General features: G+C 38.7%; 1 protein-coding gene across 2 annotated transcripts in view; it reads right to left on the bottom strand.

The window, feature by feature from the left end:
• The window catches only part of macrod1 (MACRO domain containing 1), a 156,341-nt gene that overhangs the window by 125,993 nt on the left and 9,976 nt on the right, over positions 1-20,372 (bottom strand). The gene's annotated exons all lie outside the window — the stretch shown is intronic.

Below are 20,372 nucleotides of genomic sequence, written 5' to 3'. Positions count from 1 at the left end.
AATGATTTGTGAATTTTAGTTGCCAGTTACACACAAAAATAGGTATTTGTCAATTATAAGAATATAAATCAAACTTTGTAAAAAAAAATTATAATAATAACTGTCAATTTGATTGCGGTAATAAAACCTGGTTCAGTCTTGGCTGTGAACCACATTAGTTGAATCAGGTCTTCCTGTTTTCCAGCCTGAGCTTTGACATAGACGCCGTTGTTTTACCAGGAATTGCAGCCCGACCGCCTCACTGTGCATTTTAACGCAAAACAGAGCCACAGGTTAGCCTGTTCTGACTGCCTCTCACTAACCACACTTAAACAGAGTGATGGAGGTGGAACGTTAATGAGACATTTTTTTAGAAAACAGCCAGAGCTTAACAGGACAAGGAAGGTATAGTGAGGGGGTAGCAGAGAGATTTAGATAGAGCCTTTTAAGTGCTGAAACCTATTCTTTTGAAGTAGCTCTTCTCTTTTTTACTGTCTGTATTGCTATGTACAAGGTTAATTAAAGGAGCTTTGGTGTTTTATTTTTTTTCTCATGTCTGTATTTATTTTAAGGGTTTATTTGTGTTTGGGTTTATTTTTAAGAAGAGTGCATCTACTGTTCATTTGGTGTAGAAATATTTTTCCTTTAAAGAGTTTCACCCTCAGATGTGAAAACATTTATGTATAAACATAAAATTGGGTGCAAAGTAGTATTCCATTTATTGGTCTGTCTTTTTTTCTACGCAGATGAATAAAGACTTCTGAAACAAAAAACTGAATGTTTTTTGTGCTTTCTGTGCACGCTCTGCTCATATGTGGCGGTGATGAGGGTCATCAAAGGGACAACACAGGATGACTATTCTAATAATGCACTGGTGTAGCTTGAGAAGGCCAGAATTAAATTTAAGCCCAGATTGTTAATGATTTTCAGACAGCAATCCTGTATCTCATTCAAAAACATCAGGAGTGCACTTTGTTAACTCAGCATCTTGATGTACATGCATGTGCATTTATTAGATCTATAGAGTTTGGAGTTTGTTTGTGCATGCTTACATATGTCCATGCAGTAACATAAAAGCTGCACATTAGCCTGAAAGCATGCCTTTTATTCGAATTGGTCGCAAATTTTAAAATGAATATTCTTTCTTACAGTATAACTGTACATCTTATGCTTTTTTTTACACTGGGCTTGGAAACGCGCGTTAAAGCAACTACTTTCAGTCTATGTAAACCCACGTGTATGCGCATTTCAGGCTTCTGCATTCAAAACTCTTGCATTCACAGGTCGCTTTGCAAGTATTTAGGTCAGTTTTTGGGCTGTACAATGAAAAATGAAAATTGATTATGAAGGAGAAATAATAATTGCAGTTTGTCCCCGGCGGGAATTACATGACACAGAGACTTTCATATATCGGAATAGAGCTGTGAAAGACAAAGCATGGAGCAAGATTCATGAGATTTTGACATTTTGCACGAAGCCTCTTCCAACTGAGTACATGTGCTAGTACCGGGTAGGGACGGTCCAGTGCGAACACCATATGTTAAAGGAGCGTAGAAAAACCCATGTTCAGCACGTTCTTGAATGCACCACACATGCCTGGAGTTAGCACTGGACTTAGCACTAGGGTAACTAATTGTAATGGCTGCTTGTGATGGTTGAAGCAAAAACATTAGGAACTAATTATGACTATTTGTTTTCAAATGAAAAGAATAGATTTAGCAATCCAAGGTGAAGGATGCATGTTCTAATCTGCCTGTAAGCCAACATGCTCAGTGCGGTAAACATGATGTTTTTTAGATTTGCTTGTCTGTGTTCTCAACAACTAAGATCGGGGTTGTCTTTCATTTATCCTGGAGGCGTTCCAGTGTCGAAGTCCAGTATCACATCTGCTCAGGTCACTTTAAATTACATGTAATGCAAAGATGTACAGAAACAAACTTTATATTTATCTTGCAACTTCAGCAAATTGATTAAAAGGGTGGGACTTCCATGATGGTACACATACTAGCACAAAAAATGTTATGGTTTGTATACACAATGCAAAGAGTCATGGTGCTTCCAATTATTCTCATTGCGTTTCTGAATGACTGGGCTCCAACAGTTTACTCCAGTGTCCCACTGCTTTTTAAAGGCTGTGCTCAGTGTTTTCTGAACCACAGAGTTGTTAAGGATGATTTAATGCTGCACAGTAAGGTAAAAGACACTTTCAGCATTTGCATGCATTATAAGCTTATTTAGTTAAAGGTTAATGTATTCTTCTAAATGGCTGTGTGCAGCATAGTCAACCAAATGTTTGGTCTTAGTCTTTTTTGCACGGTTAGTTTAGATGCAAATGTTCCCACAAATTGCAAGTATCATTAAGGCTGATAATTGTTTTGCATTTGCTTTCAGGCTGGTATGGCAGGACCCAAGGGCAGGTTGATAAAAAAAATACACAAAGACATTCAAAATATAAAAGAGCACAAATAAAAAGGCAATTCAACATAAGTATGCACTCCACATCAGGCCAGGCTAAAGAAAAATGATGTTTTGAATTGCTAAAAAAGAAAAATTTAATAAAATGACAAAAAACTGACACCAAACAGCAACTTACAACTTAGAAACATCACTTTCTTCTTGACATAGATGCAAAATATAAAAACAAAAGGAGATAATTAACACATTTGAACTATTTCTCCTATTCTGGTATAAGATCTGACAGAGAACTGGTGCTCCCAAAAGACTTTAGTCACACTGGACAACCAACACCAGCATGTCTCCTCCTATAAAGACACACTCCAACAAATCGGTGAAATACCTCAGAGGAATGATGTGATATAACAACAGCAACAGCAAAGCATCACGCTGAGATGATCTTTTGTGGCAGTGAATGGAGAAGATGTCAATGGAATAAACAAGGAAAGAGAGCAAACGTAGGCAGCCTCTGGGGCATTTACCAACACAAACTGCATGAAGTAGGCTGTCTATCAGACACAGAGACACTTTGGTGCCACAGCTAAATCCCTCTGGGGAGAAGAAACATGCAAAAAAAATCTTCCAAGAAAGTTTTTGGCACAACCAATTTGTGCTTTTCAGTTTGCCTGAGTTGCGCTTGATATCGTTTTGTTTAGCCAATTATAAGACTGGGAAACTTTTTGTATAATTCTGCTGGTTAAAATCCAGGAGAGTTTCAGTTACTTCAAAATTTTAACAGGCTGTGCGTCACTCACACATTTTCCTGACTGATTTTGTAAATTCACCTCTAGCAAAAAAAAAAAAAGATTAGAAGCAGGGTGGGCAAAGAAAGCTTCAGACAAATGGCTCTTTCTGTTGCCCGTCAGAACCTCCACAGGCCTCCGCTCCAGACCCAAAGAGACCCCGATCACTTGTAATTATGGCAACTAGTGTTTCTGGGGCAACCAACTCTCTCCTTTTTGTGCAGAGGTAGATACATCTCAGCCAAAAAAGAAATTATTCAATTCCAGCAGCAGAGTGAATTATTCATAACCAAGTAAAAAATGTCACACTGCGGGTTCTGATCAAACAGGTTCAGCATGCAATGTGTGCGTCTGAGCTCTTTACCCATTCAAAAGGTAATTACCAGGTATAGAGAGGAAAAATCTTATGTGAAAAATAGACACCAAATGGAGAAAGTAGTGTTAATGCATCGTTTTATTTAAGTAAAAAAAAGCACATAATTTAAATTTGACTAACAATAGTAATCTGGTGCTTAAAACAAAGTAATTATGTTCTCCAGTTAACAAAAATATGAATTTGTCAGAAACTAAACCCAATGTGATCTAAGCCAATGAATATTTCATGTAATATGGCGTCAATTTTGTGGTGTGATTGGGATCTTTTTTCTGTATCATCATTCATTTTTGGCAAAGGTTTAGGTGACAGATGGCCTTACGCCGTGTCTCCACAGTACTTTAGTACACAAAAAGGATTCATGGGTGACTCGATTGCTGCTAGGTGTCCAGGTTATGTAGCTGCAACTAAAGCCCAAATCATAATCCCCACCACCATGCTTGGCACTTAGTTTGAGGATTTTTTACCAATGTGCTGTTTTGGGTTTTCATTTATTACAGTGTTGGATATCACATTTAAACATCTTTTCTTTGGTGGTGTAAGTCCAAAGGGCATTATTCCATTTTGATGCATATTTGCAAAACCAAGCTTTTCTTTTAAAGAAAAAGAGGTTTTGAACTGAAAAGACATTCCAAACACATACATGTGCACTTCTTTTCTTTTCTAAATGATGGATGTAGGTAGAAAAACTCTCTAGTCCGATTTGTACAATACCTGCTTATTCTTAAGTGAGTTGCGCAGTTGTTTTTATATGCACACATAGTAAAAATACCCACTTCTAGCCCAGAGCTTGAAGATGAAATGGATTGTAGGAATTACTTTCACACCCCTCTCCCTCTCAAAAAACTAAACTAAAATTTAAAAAACATAGTGTAATCCCCTGAACAACATTACCATCAACTTATTAAATAGGCACAAAACTCAACTTTGGAAAGAATGTTTTAAAAATACAATTATTCACTTTATCCATCATTTTATAGAACCATAACTGGGGTAGCAGATTAAGGGTTCGAGACCTGCCAAGACCAAAATGACTGCAACCGTTTTTCATAGAAACTTAGTAATTATGATGTTGGCGGAGTCAGTGCAATAGTCAAAAATGTTCCGTGCTACGCCCAAAACAGAAAAAACATTTTCCTTGACACAATCTACTGACAAGAGACAAGAGACCCCTTGTCTTCTTTTCCTTTCAGCTTTTGCCTTCAGGGGTCATCACAGCAGAATCTAACTTTGGCTTCTGCATCCTCTACTCCAACACCAGCTACCTTCATGTCTTCCCTCACTGCACCTATAAACCTCCTCTTTGGTCTTCCTCTAGACCTCTTGCCTGGCAGCTCCAGACTCAGTACTCTTCTACGAATATATTCACCGACTCTTCTCTGGACATGTCTAAAAAATCTCAGTCTGGCCTCTCTGACTTTATCTCCAAAACCTCTAACATGTGCTGTCCCTCTGATGACCTTAGCAAGAGACACTATTTCTATCAAAATCTGTTCTGAGGACAATTTAAGAATACCTGAGAGTTAATTACAAAATTAAAACTTTCCCCTATTTTCACATAAGTCTTTAATTGTCTGTACGGCCTTAAGACTCAGTGGGGCTGACTGAAAAAAAAGGATGTTTTTTCAATTTTCTGACCTCTCTTTATTTTTTAAATCTGTGTAAAATGGTTTATTTTGAGGTAAACACATTTTTTTTCAGACAACTTCACATTATTAGAAATATTCCAAAAGCACATGTATATTTGATCAATTCAATTCAGCTCTATTTATATAGTCCAATATTACAACACAGTTGTCTCAGCGGGATTTGTTATCTAAGAAGTACATTGAATTTAAGTTTTATTCTAGATCTTAAAACTTCTCTTTCTTTTTTAACAGTGTGGTCAACTTAGTTACATCTCAGTAAACATAAAAATGACAGTGACTGACCTGACCGGTCAGCCTGTCAATCACTGTCCTTCAATTCTGGAGTCATTTTCCAACAGTACAGTTGCAACAACAGGTCACAAGTTAGGGCAAATAGATTCTGTAAATAGTTTTCAAAAGTTCTGAAAACAAAGCTTTTTGTTCATCGGGAAATACTTCACATCAATTTCAGAAAAAGCTTGTATGAGATGGTAATTGTTTGCACTGTGTGTGGTGTGTACTTCCTGTACACCGAGTGTTCTCATGTCTGATAATGTCACAAAAGCGTCATTTCTAATGGGAACATCTGACTACACCAAGATGGTTCCTTGGTGATGCGCACACAGAAGAACTTAAGAGTTACTTTAAAACCAATTTTGGTGGCTACAATGATGCACACAGAGTGCTTAAATCACTAAGCTATTATTATGAAGATGACAGAAAATTGATGCTTAACATTGGGCTGCATTATAGCTTTTTTTACTCAAAAAACATCACTTACAATGAGGATAATCTTCCCCCGATGGGTATTAACTTCTATTATTTCTATTCTGGAGTGGTTTAGTTCCAGTGGATTTTATTAAAACAGCTTATTTTTAAGGCAACTAATTATTTTAGAAATCACTAGTTAAAAAAATACATGATTTTATGAAGAAATAATAGACAATAATCAGGTGATTGTGGTTGAATTTCTTGTGCATTTGAGCTTTACTGTTGAGGAGAAAGGGACTCTGGGTGGATTGCCAAAAATTGTGATGAAGTAAAATAAATAATGTAAAAAAAATTATATCTTGTAGTCAGAAAGAGTCGTGTGTGCAAACAAACTAACAGTGCAAAAAAGGGAGGAAAAAAGATTTCAGACATGCAAGAGCAAATGTCAATATCTCATTGCTGATCCACTTTGATTTGACAAATAAAGTACTTGCTGGAACTTTCTAAAGCATATACAACAAAAGATCTGAACATGCTTTTATTTTTTAAACACAGCATGAACCGTCAGCACTTTACATGACTGATCTTCTCTATCGATTGTGTCTATTCTGCATCTACTAATCAATACCATTCTGCCGATGCCATACTCTGGCTCTAATGGTTTGAATGATGCCCCTCGTCTCTTTCAAACTCTGTTAGTAGACCATTCAAATGGTCTATATTGACAGTCAGGCCACAATTGTTATTAATTTTACTAAAGATATTTTTAGTTGGCAAAAAAATGTGGTTTTGTTACCTAAATTAAATGATTTTTTTTAGGATTTGATGGTTTAACAGCAGCTGGCTTTTCGTGAAAAAAGCAATAAATAAGACATAATACTTAATAGCACAAATAACGCTGTAACAATGAAGAGAGGCTTTCCATACAACAATTGTGTAAAACTTGCTATAATTTTAGTCAGCTTTCTGCATTGCGCTCAAATCACTGAGTCATTCAGCATGGAAGTGTACTACATGTCATTCCCCCCCCCCCCCCCCCCCCCCCAGTTTTTAGATTTTTAAGAGAATAACAGAGTTTAGAATTTAGTAGTAAACCACAATGGATATTTGTTTGAAAAGCCTTTGGTGATGTTAACAGGTAATCTTTTAATTGTACTATGTGATTGCAGTTTGCGCCCGGCCGGAATAATAGACACCAAGACTTTCATTTCTCAGAATAGAGCTGTGAAAGAAAAAGCCTGGAGCAAGATTTACAACAGAAGTCTTTCAACTGTAGGCGGTGGACATAGTAAATGATAGAAAAAGAAAAATAACACTGCTTGTCCAGTGTAAACACCATGCTCTAAATGTGCATTTAAGAACCAGTGTATAGCGCTTGTCACATGCCCGGTTTGTCCTTAACTTTAGACAAATTTCCTTTGGTGGATGTTTTTGTTTTCTTAAGAGTCAAGGTAGAAACTATAATGAGTTTCAATTTGATTACCAAATGCTTTAAAATATAATAAAACATATAAATAAGTTTAGCAAACTCTCCATTGGTTTTGAAAAATGAGAATCATATTTGGTGGGTTTAGATGCTTCTCAAGGAGTCCTTAATGTTGGTGGATCCTCACTACAACTCATCGGATTACAGTTTCTTTTTACCAAATACAGGAAAATCTAAATTAACAAGTTCTCATTAAGAGCTGGTACCATCAGCAGATCGACCCATGGTCTACTGGGAACCACAATTTTACAAAACGAACAGATTTGAACGCAGCATTTGGCTTGTTGACAGAACCTCTGATGGGCCAAGTGCTGATGTCCAAGCTGACTCCTTTTCTCTTTTACTCACTCATTCACTCCATCTCCCACATTGGCCCAATCAGGCTAATGAGGCTCGCACTTCCTCCATCCCTTCCTGCTCGCTAAAGTGGCAATTGATTGGAGGGGTGGGAAAGCTTTTAACAAGGGGAGGGGTGGGAGAGGAATAATTAGCACGAATGAGCTTTTCTGCAAACTCCTTCCATTTGGCTTTTCGTTCTCTGTTTATTTACTGACCCACACAGCATTAAGGATTAACTCTCAAAGGGTGTGTTAACTTTTCAATGTCAGGGTGTAAATCAATTGGAACTGGACACTGAGGCCTGTGTGTCTAATGCCAAAGCCTCACTCCTAGCGGGTCACAACACTGCCGAGATGTCCAAGCTGAAGAGGGAAGACAGAGCTTGCAGCCCTAACAGGCTTTACTTTCATCTTCCCACTCAAATTGAGACACAAAGTGAACATTGAAGCATCTCATGGAAACCGGAGTCATTGAACCTTGAAAGCTAAAAACTTTCGCTACACAGGGAGCATGAATGTTTCGGCCCAAATGACCAGTAAAGTGGGTTTTCTGACAGTTGTACCGTAATTAACTTGGACAGATCTAGACTGGAAAAACTAGAGCAGTGGCACTCTAATTCATGCTGCAGCCTATTTACAACCCACAGCAATCTCCAAACTACACCCACAGAAACGGCAAACATACAGGAGAAGACGGCCTCAGTGTGGTAAGCATGCAAGAACCTTAGGCAAGGGAATCAATGCATCAATCTTTACAAACTTTAAAATGTCAAGAGCTCAGAAAAAGAAAAGATCAATATCTTAGCATAAAGATTCAGCCCTGATTCTTTCTTTAAAATGAAGCAACCTGATCCTAATTACCTTCCACTGTTCAGGTCATAAAGGAGCTACTTCAAAAAGACGCATTAGGCTTTTTAATTCTTTTGGTTGTTATTTTTTATACTACAAGTAGCTTTTGAAGGAAAAGGGAATGAGCCTCAATGTCAGCTCTCTGTGGAAATAATACTTCTTTGAAAGGAGCAGGGGAATCAAAGCAAACACATCTCCCTGGAGACGCACTAAACCAATTTTAAAAGATTATACTTCAAATTATTCTCAGTTGGGTTTTGAAGAAACGTTCTCAAATCCACAAAGCCTCCATGAAATCCACAGAGGATTCATGTTTATTGAGTACAGTTAAGACGATACTTGTTTTTGCATTCAAGTCACCATAGCTTTGAAGGCTTTAGATAGAACCACTTAAATTGATCAATTAAAGACCGTCAATGACTATCAAAGAAGGTACAAATCAATACTGCCAATGAAACATTGTATATAAACAATCAAGAAAATGCCACTTTTACTCAGCTGAGAGTTTTATAAATTAAAAGTGTTTTTCTTTGATTAACTGTCTACATTATTTTTTTTAAAACATGCCTACCAGTTCAGAGCACAAATTTGTGATGCAGTCATACTCAATCAAATTCTAATATTGGGACTACTTTTAGTTTTTCCGTTGCAACCTAACACTTCCAGTAACTTGGGAGATTCATTCTTAAAACAGCCTGTTGGATCCATACATCATGAACAATCTGTCTTCCTTTAATAAATCAAAGTCCACTTTAAGCGTTTGCACAGGGATGGCCCTCATAAGTCACCGTCTAAATACCCACATTCAGCCATAAACCGTTGATATAAACCAGACACTTTGATACAGAGGACACGTGCTTGTGGATCCAGTGTTCTTTGTAGCAAGAATGAAGAAGAGGACAAACGGAAGGACCATCTGTGCTGAAGAACTTGGACACTGAAGAGCTTAGAAAACTTGGAGCCACCTTCACCCTGTGATTTTCAGTTCAATAGATGCACCGACTCTTTGTGTTAATTTACACAACTTCAGATAACTGAAATGTAATAAAAGCTCATAGTAATTACGGTACAGATTTTACTTTCACTGCTTAACTTTCAAACTTTGCCAACGTTTCTTTATCAGTAAATTCAGGTGACATAATGTGTAAGTGTGAAAACCACAGCCACTGCCACAGTTTCATCTCAGCTTTTTCCTGCATGACACACTGCTGATTAAAAATGGTAGCTAGAGTCCAATGGCAAACATACAGGATTATTTTAAGCAAAAGATTATTTTCTGTCCTACCCGGTAATACATTTTAAATCTTTGTAGGGTTTTCATAAGTTTCTGACAACAACACAAACAAACACAGTATTTTCTACTTTACTAGGTAGGTGACCCGCACAAAATTTTAACGTCATAGACAACCTGATTTTCTACGGGCATGCTTTGGGCATTAGGTTATAGTGAACCCTTACACTGCACAAAGTGAATCTTAAGAAAATAAAGAGTCTTTTTTCAAGAAAAAAGTTCTTAAATAATGTCTAAAGTTTTTCAAAACAAAATACTGTTAATTTAAGAAATGATATTTTTTCTCAAAATAAGAATTTTTAAATTTTATTTGAAGAATTTTTGAAGTATTATTTGGAGGACTTTTTTTTGGCGTGTGGGCAACAGGTAATGGGAAGTCAGGGGGACGTAGGTCGACAGGTCGTACAGTTTAAAAAAAAAATTTTAACCCCCCAGACACTGCGGACTGAGCAAGGAGCCTATTTGTGCTGTTCAAGTGAAAGGTCCACACTCCTTGGCATCCCTTACCTGCAGCCTGGCTGTCAGAACTGAGGAAATTAGACAATGAAAGCATAACTCGTGTGAGCATCCCACAAGGAAATTACAGGCTCTTGCATATCACCTGCACTCCCATGCGTGCAGCATTGCGCGTGGTCAGTAAGGAGCCCATACACACACCTGCTACGTAAAGGACTGTGTACGACAGCATCACCCGTACCTCATTAGTGTGTGTTACTTACATTATCCTTACAAATACTCCACAACAATCGTACAGGTCATTTTTATGCCGTCCCTTACGGTGGCCGTATGAGCCTCGAGGGATCTGCATGACACAGCTGCTCTCCCCCTTATGATGCAGCCCCTCCTCTCTACAAACCTCTATGGGCCTGCAGCACCCGTACGAGTCAACCCCTGTGCGGTTGCATGTGATTAAGGTATAAGATGATTTTTACCTCTTCATTTCCTTCTTTCAACACGCATACCTAAAGGGTTTTCAACACTTGTGCATAAAGTCTCCATTCAAATTTGTTTGAATAAACTCTGTCTCTTGAGCAAGGAGCAATAGATCTCTTTCAGGGCATGCTTTGTGCTTACAAAACAGTTACAAATGAGGCTCAAGACCTTTATCTTTCCCCCTAATCAGTTCATTTTGGGGATTTATTGGCCCTCTGTGTCAAGCTAACCTCTTCTCCACCTGCCTGTCCATCATGACAAATTGCCTGTTTTCTTCTTACCTGCGTTTAGTCAAGCTGTGTGTCAGTTGTAACTGAACCCCAGTGGATGGTAAATTTATTCCAGGACAGTTTTGAGATACTTGCTCTTCACATCGCGCTTTAACTTTCAAGTTACTTTTTGTTTTGGTACGAAAACCCTTCAGAAGAAAAACATTATTTTAAACACAATAGCAGAATTCAGTGGTGATCAGGATTAAGATCAAAATTGAAGAAATCATGCAGGAAAAGCTAATGTATCACAGAAAGTATTTTTTTAAAGGAATTTAAATACACCACAGTTAAAAGTTATTTTTAAAAAGTCATGCTTGGGTGAAAAAAATCCCTTAGCTACATTGTGATTTAATATATGCAACCTTCCTTTATAAAGAGTGTAATGATAACAAAAGCATAAACATAAAAGCTTTGGGTGAAGAGATGTGGAAGGGCTCCTGCTGGGGTTTCATCAGTAATAAAGAGGCCCAAAAGGCTCCTTCAGTGATGAAGGGGACACACGCCTGTCCAAGCAAGGACAAGCAGATCCTCTAAGTTCATTTTTGCAGCATCGGGTTGTTGAAAACAATAAAACGCAGTAATACTTCTCACACTTTGACAGCCTTAACTTTCAGTGTGAAGAGTTGTCTGGGAGTGAGATACTTGAAAAGGGCGTTGAATCACTGTTCCACAGTTTCAGTTTTTATTGAGCAGATGATCAAATTCTGTATTGAGGATCAAATTTGGAATTTACTTTTCAGTCATGAGCCGTCCTCTCACATTCAAACTCAGCTGTTCAGTTTTCCACAGAGCTTCTGGATAATCTTTGCATTGATTCTTATTCCTGCAAACTTCATCTCATAAATTATTTATTTCTAAATTATAATTATTAATCCTACATTATCTCACCCAACATTTACTATTTGTGTCTAGTATGTTAACTGATTCAAATCTATACAGCAAAGTCTGCTTGAACCTTTAATTTACTCTTAGGTGAATTAGCAAAGCCAACCTGCCCCCTGCTTTTGTATTACAGACAGTTGACAGGCGTGTTGCAGGAACATGTCCATTATCACTGCCTTACAAAACACCATCCCAGCGCAGTGGGGATACTGCTATAGGAACTAAAATGAAGAACGTACAGTTACCACAGCAGGGAGCGATGCAAATCAAGAGGGATCTGTGACGTGTTTTGCTTTGGAGGAGCAACCTATTGTTTTGTTTATTAAGCATTCCCTGCCCTAATTTCATTTTACAAATACAGAAAGCAACAAAAAAGAGAGTTGTTTTTTTTAACTGAAGCACCACAACAAAAACAACACACATATTTCAGCATTTTAGTCCCTGCACCCATGCTTTCTGTAAGCTCTTGATATATTTGTCTGGAAAAGCAAACTTGGTGTGACATTTTACATCTTGTAATACGAGCTTGTCCTAAAAGGAGCTGACAAGCACTCTGGGGTGGTTGTAACTGCAGCAAACACAAAGATGGAGAACATACACTGTGGGGCCTGTAAGACCTCAGCTGCAGGAGACTTCTGTTCTGGGATTTCCATCACCTCCTCAGACTCCTGTTACTACCAGAGAGGTTAGGTGGATCACAACAAGCTGCCTCCCCTGAGCGACAAAGCAGCAGTTATGATATACAGCCTCAAAAACACATTCCTCAGGCTAAAAAAAAAAAGTACAGCTGCTACAACTTGATTATCCTCCAATAATGATGTGGACTTAAAATAAATAGACTATCGAAGGCTTCCGTGTGAGAGTGATAGCTGAAGCATTTATGACAGCTTTCAAAATAGAAAATAAAATTGGAAAAAAAACGTAATCCCTGATTTAAAATCCCTTACAAAGCAGTTAGGCTATCATAGGATTCTGTTCTTCAGGGCAACTGTACTTAAAAGGTAGAAGATGTTTTGCTGCTCATCCCAGTAGCCTCTACTTTTGAAAAATAAGTTACTGTATTTAGTTGGAAAATTGAGTATTTTGCTTCAGTAAATGCAAATTCAGAGGGGGGGGGGGGGTAAACCCCTTCACTTTTTCATCTTCATCTAGAAAAAATACCAAGGTTACAATTTGTAATTCACAGTGAAGGAGTGTGGCGAAAGCAGAGCCGCTAGCCAAGATGATTTTGGCGCTGAACACTACACTAAGCCTCATTGACAAAGGCAGCTAAGAATCAGTGAAGCCTTACAGAAGGAGTATGATGCAGTGCCACTGTAAGCTAATGCCCTTGTAAGGGGCTCTACCTGCAAAGCCAAGGGTTTGTCTGCTTGATCCTCTTAAAACCACCAAGCGCATCCCCCACACCTTTCTCCTGCAGCTTTCCTGGTCAATGTCCCACTGCTGTTAATGAGTCTATTTATTCATGACTCCATCCTGTCAATCCAACAGTCCCCATCCAAAACCCACAAACCATCACAGTCAGAGCTCATCATTAGGAATGGATTTCTCCCCATCCATGAAATATGGTCTGCCACCAAGTTACATGTAACTGGAAGAAAGCATTCCTGCTTTCTGCTTTAAAAACAAGAATATTTCTATTTAAAAAGCCATTCATTGATAGGCATTCTCAGAGGTAACATTGTAAAAAAAGAGAAATGGTGCTTAAATGAAAGAGCTACATTTGCAATCAATTTCCTGGCTTATTTTCACATTTTGTCTTTCACAGTTTAAGTGTAAACATCAACATCACATGATAGATTTTGCCCCCATTCCACCAATTTTAACTGCAACCCCTTAGCACATACACAAACAGGAGGATGGTGGTCACGTTGGACCCCATCTCCCGCCACGACCTGGGTTTGATGGGCAGGCGGCTGGTGCAGGTGCGACTGGGCTGTCCGGGGGGGATCCTGTACTCCAGACCTGGCAGCTCCCTTTCTGTACAGTGGGGAGTCCATAACATCTGAGCTGGGGGGACCATATGACCGGGTGTAAGCAGGGTTCCTCACATCATGGCACTGGGCTATCCCACAAATGTTCCCTCTTTGCATACAGCAACTGGAGCCCTGTCTTCTCGGGGGGCCTGTCCCTTCCTCTTCCCCCTATTGGTTTTGGGGTTGTCTGGGGTGCAGTGGGGCTGGTCTTAGGTGGTTCAGGCTTGTTTCTGGGGGTGGAGGCTGGGGCGGGGGGGCCCCAGGACCGCCCGGCAGTGGTCGGGGCTTGGGTCTGGTCCTGGTACACCGAGGGGGTGGGGCTGGTCCCTGCATGGCTGGGGCCCCTGCCCTGCATGCCGTCTGTTCCCTTTGGCTGCTGGCCGGGGGCTGTGGTGACATGACCTCCTGCTCAGTTCCCATGGTGGGGGTCTAGTACGCTTGTGGCTGGTTGCTCCTGGGCATCTGTCTGTCAGGGGGGAGCTAGGTGCCTGCCAGGCCACACGGCTGGTCTGTTTGCTGTGGCTCTGGGGGGGGTTGCTGCTCTTGCTGCTGCATTCAATGTTCAATGTGATCAAGTACATACCAGGAAACGCACAGTCATTCCTTCTAGCTAAACACAGCCATAGTGGATGTTTTATTTGTTTATTTGTTGGACGCTTAACCCCATGTATTCATGTGTGTGTGCACGAGGAGGTGCCGGTCAGAGTGATGAGTGGCAGGATGTCCTCTACAGATACTGTGAATTTGTATAGATATGATAACGACTTGTAAACAGCTGTGTGGATGCCATGGGATGGTGTGTGTATGTGTGTGTATGAGTAGCAATGCATGTAATTTAAGTTACACATGAAACCCATCCCCTGGTCCTGTATGAGCGGCTAAAACTCAATAAAGTTTAGATCTGTTACAAAAGAGGTTTCTATTAATGCACTTGAAGAATAACAAACAACCACGATTGTAAAAGCAGAACATGTCCATCACAAGAGACACTCAGCTGCACTCTGTGTCTTAGAAAAATAAAAAATTAGTAAACATTACACTATACAAATCTTTTTAATGCCTTGTTCACACCTGCCTCTCTGTGGGCGAAAAATGGGCAATCCTGTATGAGGCATGCTGGTGGCCTGGACAAAATATCAAGGAAGTAGACCGCTCAGTGAGTCATTCTATTCTATAGACAGTGAGTCTATAGAACCAAAATGTTCATGCATATTCTGCATACCGCAAGTGACAAGCTGGTAACATAATAAGTAAGTGGGTGAAACACAGGGGTGTTCTACAGATTTTTCATATATCAACCCTCCATAAGTACAGTTCATGCGATAACTTTGCCCACAGACAGTTCTTATCTACCCATAAGGGCAATTGTGACTAATGCTTCACTAATAACTAGAGTGTGGCTTAAGGGCATCGTATTACAGCTTCATCCATCCTTACGATTACTTCACGATACACTTACCACACGCATGACAATCGTACAAAATATTTTTTACAGGCCTCAAGGGAACTGCAAGACACACCTGTGGTCCCCTTACGATACACCTTGAACCAGTCGCTCCTCTCTACAACCCTCCGTGGGCCCAGATAACCCAATAACCCACAGCCCTCGTACAGGTCAACCCCCAGACGGGTGCATGGGAGAACTTGCACCCGAATGGTGGCTGCATTTGTAGACATTTTGTTTGGTTGACTGAACAAATGTTAGAAAACATTACACTTAGTTGCAACAGGATTATTCAATCAATCCCTTTATTTATACAGTAGAGCGCCATTTATCAACATGCTGTTGAACAAAAGGTACATGACATAAAAACTAAAAAATATTTACAAAAGATTGCATAAAAATGTGAAAAACTAAAGCATTTTGAAACACAATCCCTTCATTTTATGGGCTTGTAAGTAATTGGACAAATGAAATAATTGAAAACAAAATGGTCATTTGTAATATTTGGTTGAAAACCCTGTGTTGGCAATGACAGCCTGAATGCTCTGCCATGAGCTTCTCCACGCCTTCTCCATACTTTTCTCTTGCCATCATTTTGGTAGAGGTTGATTTTTTTGTTTCATCTGTCCAAAGAATGTTTTACAGAACTGTGCTTGCTTTTTTAGATGCTTTTTAGCAAAGTCCAATATAGCCTTCCTATTCTTGAGGCTTATGAGTGGCTTGCATCTTGCAGTGTTCCCTCTGTATCTACTTTCATGCAGTCTTCTTGTTATGGTAGACTTGGATATTGATACGCCTACCTCCTGGAGAGTGTTGCTCACTTGGTTGGCTGCTGTGAACGGGTTCCTCTTCAACATGGAAATGATTCTGCCATCATCCACCACTGTTGTCTTCCGTGGACGTCCAGGTCTTTTTGCGTTGCTGAGTTCACCAGTGCTTTCTTTCTTTCTCAGGATGTACCACACTGTTGATTTTGCCACTCCTAATACTGTAGCAATTTATCGCATGGTGTTTTTCTGTTTTCTCTGCTTAATGATGGCTCCTTTCAGCTGCATGGAGAGCTCCTTTGACAGCATGTTGTCTGTTCACAGCAAAATCTTCAAAATGCAAGCACGAGTCCTCTAATCAACTCCAGGCCTTTTATGTGCTTCACTCATAATGCCATAACAAGGGAATTGCCCACACCTGCCCATGCAATAGCATGGAAGTCAATTGTCCAATTACTTACAAGCCCATGAAATGAAGGGATTGTGTTTACAAAATGCTTTAGTTTTTCACATTTTTATGCAATCTTTTTGTTCAACCCATGGAATAAAAGCTGAAAGTCTGCACTTCAATGGCATCTGAGTTGTTTTATTTCAAATTCACTCTGGTCATGTACAGAAACTAAATTAGAATTAGAATGTGTCTCTGTCCAAATTATTATGGTCCTGACTCTGTGTGTGTGTGTGTGTGTGTGTGTGTGTGTATATATATATATATATATATATATATATATATATATATATATATATATATATATATATATATATATATATATATATATATATATATATATATAAAACATAAAGTTATAAAAGACAAAAAGCATACACCACATAAAACAATCATCCCAAGCCCAAATAAAAACAGTTTCAGTTCAAATGCTTTGCTAAACTGAAAAGATTTAAGTTGACTTTTAAAAGAATTTATAGAGTGCAGGGAATGCAGGGACAACAGTGGCTCATTCCAGAGTTTAGGAGCAACAGTTTGGAAGGCTCTGTCTGTCTTCTCTGGTCCGGAATCGTGTGCGAGGGACCATCAACAAGTTCTGATGCAAAGACCTCAGTGCACAATATGGTCTATAGGGGACGATCAAATCACAAACATATGGAGGAGCTTGACCATGGTAGGCCCCTTAAAGTCAACACCAACATTTTACATTAAAAGCGGTAAGCAACCGGGAGCCAAGAGCTTTGAGGACAGGGGAGATGTGATCTCTTCTCTTAGTGCTGGACAAGATCGTCGCAGCAGAGTTTTTAAATATTGAAAAATCTTCACAGGTGGAGAAACACACAGATTTTGGACTGAATTATTCCACAGATGAGAAAAGTATACGACTAACTACATAATATCTGAATCAAGTGAAAGAAATCTCACACAGCAGCTTCTACAGTTTCTTTTCTGACCTTCTGATTTCTTCAGCTTTGTCACACAGTGGATGTTTGTGGATGTCCTTTTAGCCAGCCGTTCTGTTGGCTCATTGAAAATGTAAATAATAAGCAGTATCACTTCAAGAAAACTTCTTGACTTTGGAAGAATTATTTGTCCTTTGTTATAATTGTTACAGAACTAAACACACATTTTGTGTGTGAACGAATTTACAATCAAGCACGGTTTGAGAGCAACAAATCAGGGATGCTACCCATATTACTGGCATGTGATCAAAGGGGCTGAGGAGAATCAGAAGTATACATAATTCATAAATACATAATCCAGAAATGGCACAATCTGACTTTGGCCCAAGTCTCATTTTGACTATTGTGGGGACGGCAAATCTAAAGTTGTGCTCTCCTTGATATTTAAAGTTGTACTGTCACTTTTCATATAGTGAAACAGAAAGTAAACAGAAGAAATGGCTTTAAATGCCACTAATATGTAAAAACAACAAATGAATTAGTAATTAAGGCAAGACAAAGCCTGATTTACATGTATATTAACTCGAGAGGAGAATAAACCTGTTGATGACTCCTATCAATTTACTTAGAACTCTCAAGTGCAAATTACTTATGTACTTGTGTTATATTAATTTTAACTTATGCCAAGTCTAAAAATAACCAGTGAGCTCCCTTGTGATAAAAACGCTGCAGCACTAAGTAATATTGTAAGTTTAAAACAAGACTTGAAGAATTTCAGATGTTGAGATGGGCTTTTGAGCTTTGACGTTAGACTCAGTTGAGTAGAATTGCACACATATTGCAACGTGGTCTTTTGACTGAGCAGAGCGCAAATCTTCAACTGTAAGGGGGCCTTACTGTTTCTAGTCCGACACTGTGCAGATTTTTAGAAAAATGTATCATCTTCTGCCAAAACTGATAGTCAGAGATTAAAAAACAGAGAGGGCAAATTTCCTTTTTTTGCTTAAGGCTGCTCAGGCATCTGGTCTGGATGCCTCCTGGACACATCCCTGAGGAGATCATTCAGACATGTACTACTGGGCAGAGACCATGTGAAAGACAAAGGATACGCAACAGTAGGAGTGTTTTTCAACCAGTGTACCGCGGCACATTAGTGTTCCGTTAGAGACGGTCATGTGTGCCGCAGAAATACTAATTTTCACTGATATAAAACACTTGTCATCACCAGAATATCAGCTCCATGTTCATCAAAAAAATTAAAAATGAAAAAAATAATGAAGCTCAGAGGCGTGAATCTGACCGGCATCAGCACCACTGCATTTCACTACATCTCCCATGATGCATTGGGTTAGAATGTGCCGGCGTCTCTTACTGCACTGCTGTAAACTGTAATGAAGCACAACAAATGCAAACATCTGTTCTAACAGTTTGCAAAGCTTCTTTATGAAAGCAGGAAAACAGTTTAGTTCTCCTTCAAGATTTGTGTTGGAAAATAAAAGAATTAAAGTCAGAGATTCCAGTGTTTGTCCAAGTCACCTTTATAAAAGAAAGAACTGGTTTCTAAATATAAGAAACTGCATTAAGGTGAAGTGGCTAACAGGCACATTTAACTAAAATGAAACAATTTCATCATCAAAAAATAAATAAAACATTTTTGTTAAAGTTACATTTTTATTATAGACATAAGAAAAAATTAACAAACCTCCAGCGTGTTCACGTTTTTGTGTGGTTACAATTAAACTCATACACATAACTGAAAGGTATTTTTTGTCTAAAATTTATCAAGCATGCTGTAATTATATTTGTTCAAAAATTGCTCTTGCACAAACATAAAAAATAAAAATTTAAAAATAAATTACAGTTTAGAAAGAATGTAATTTTATTTGGTTTTTTGTGAGGTTACATAAAATTGCATTTTAATATACTGGAAGGAGAAAAAACTACCTGGGCATACTTTACACTAATTTAGTTAAAATTATTGAAAACTATCACAACTTTTATGTGAGATCATGGAGGACTGTACATCAATACAGAATACAAAGCTTGTCTTTTTATAAATGTTTGGTTACTGGTGTGCCGCGAGATTTTTGTCAAGAAAAAAAGTGTACTTTGGCTCAAAAAAGGTTGAGAAACACTGCGCTAGAGGGAATATGTTTCTCGGCTGGCCTGAGAACACCTCAGGATTCCCCCAGAGGAGCTGGAGGAGGCGGCCAGGAAGAGGAAAGTCTGAACACCTTTGCTTAGACTTCAATACTTAGTAAATTCAGGTCCTATGCAGCCAAATTTAACAAGAGGAATAAACAAAATGTTGTTTTTATAGCCTGATTTGTCTCTGCAACCAGACCTCTTCAACAAACCTGTAGTAATAAGGGTGAATTGTTACAAATGTGATATGTTTATGAATTTTTATATTTTTAAGATCACAATTCTGCTAAAAAAAGAAGTGCAGGCCTTTAGTCGATACATGACCAACAAATGGATAATTATCGGGATGATTTCAACCCCCCCTTTTCTCCAATTTTTTAGAAAGGTCAAGGCTCAGTAACGTCACCTCAAACTGTCAAGCCATAAAATTGTTTTCAGATTAGTCAAACACAAACGCACTGCTCATCTATACACAGTCAGTGTAAAAAAATGGGTTGAAAGTTACAGTTTTATCAGTTATACTGTTATCACTGTATTTGCTTTCTACACTGATAACACTGTCAATGGGACTGTTTACAGATCCACTCTAATGGCATGTTTTTGGTGTTTTTAACATGTTCTTCTCGCATTTTCTCATGATGGATGACCTATAAAGAAAATTAAGCTTAAAATTGCATTTCTGAGTATTTCTTAATTCAAATTATTGTGAATCAGGAGCAGAGACACAGGTGTCAGCGGGTTTAAAGCTCTC

The sequence above is a fragment of the Oryzias latipes genome, chromosome 10 (assembly GCF_002234675.1).
Source record: "Oryzias latipes chromosome 10, ASM223467v1".
Lineage (NCBI taxonomy): Eukaryota > Metazoa > Chordata > Actinopteri > Beloniformes > Adrianichthyidae > Oryzias > Oryzias latipes.
This window is presented reverse-complemented; position numbering and strand designations above follow the sequence as displayed.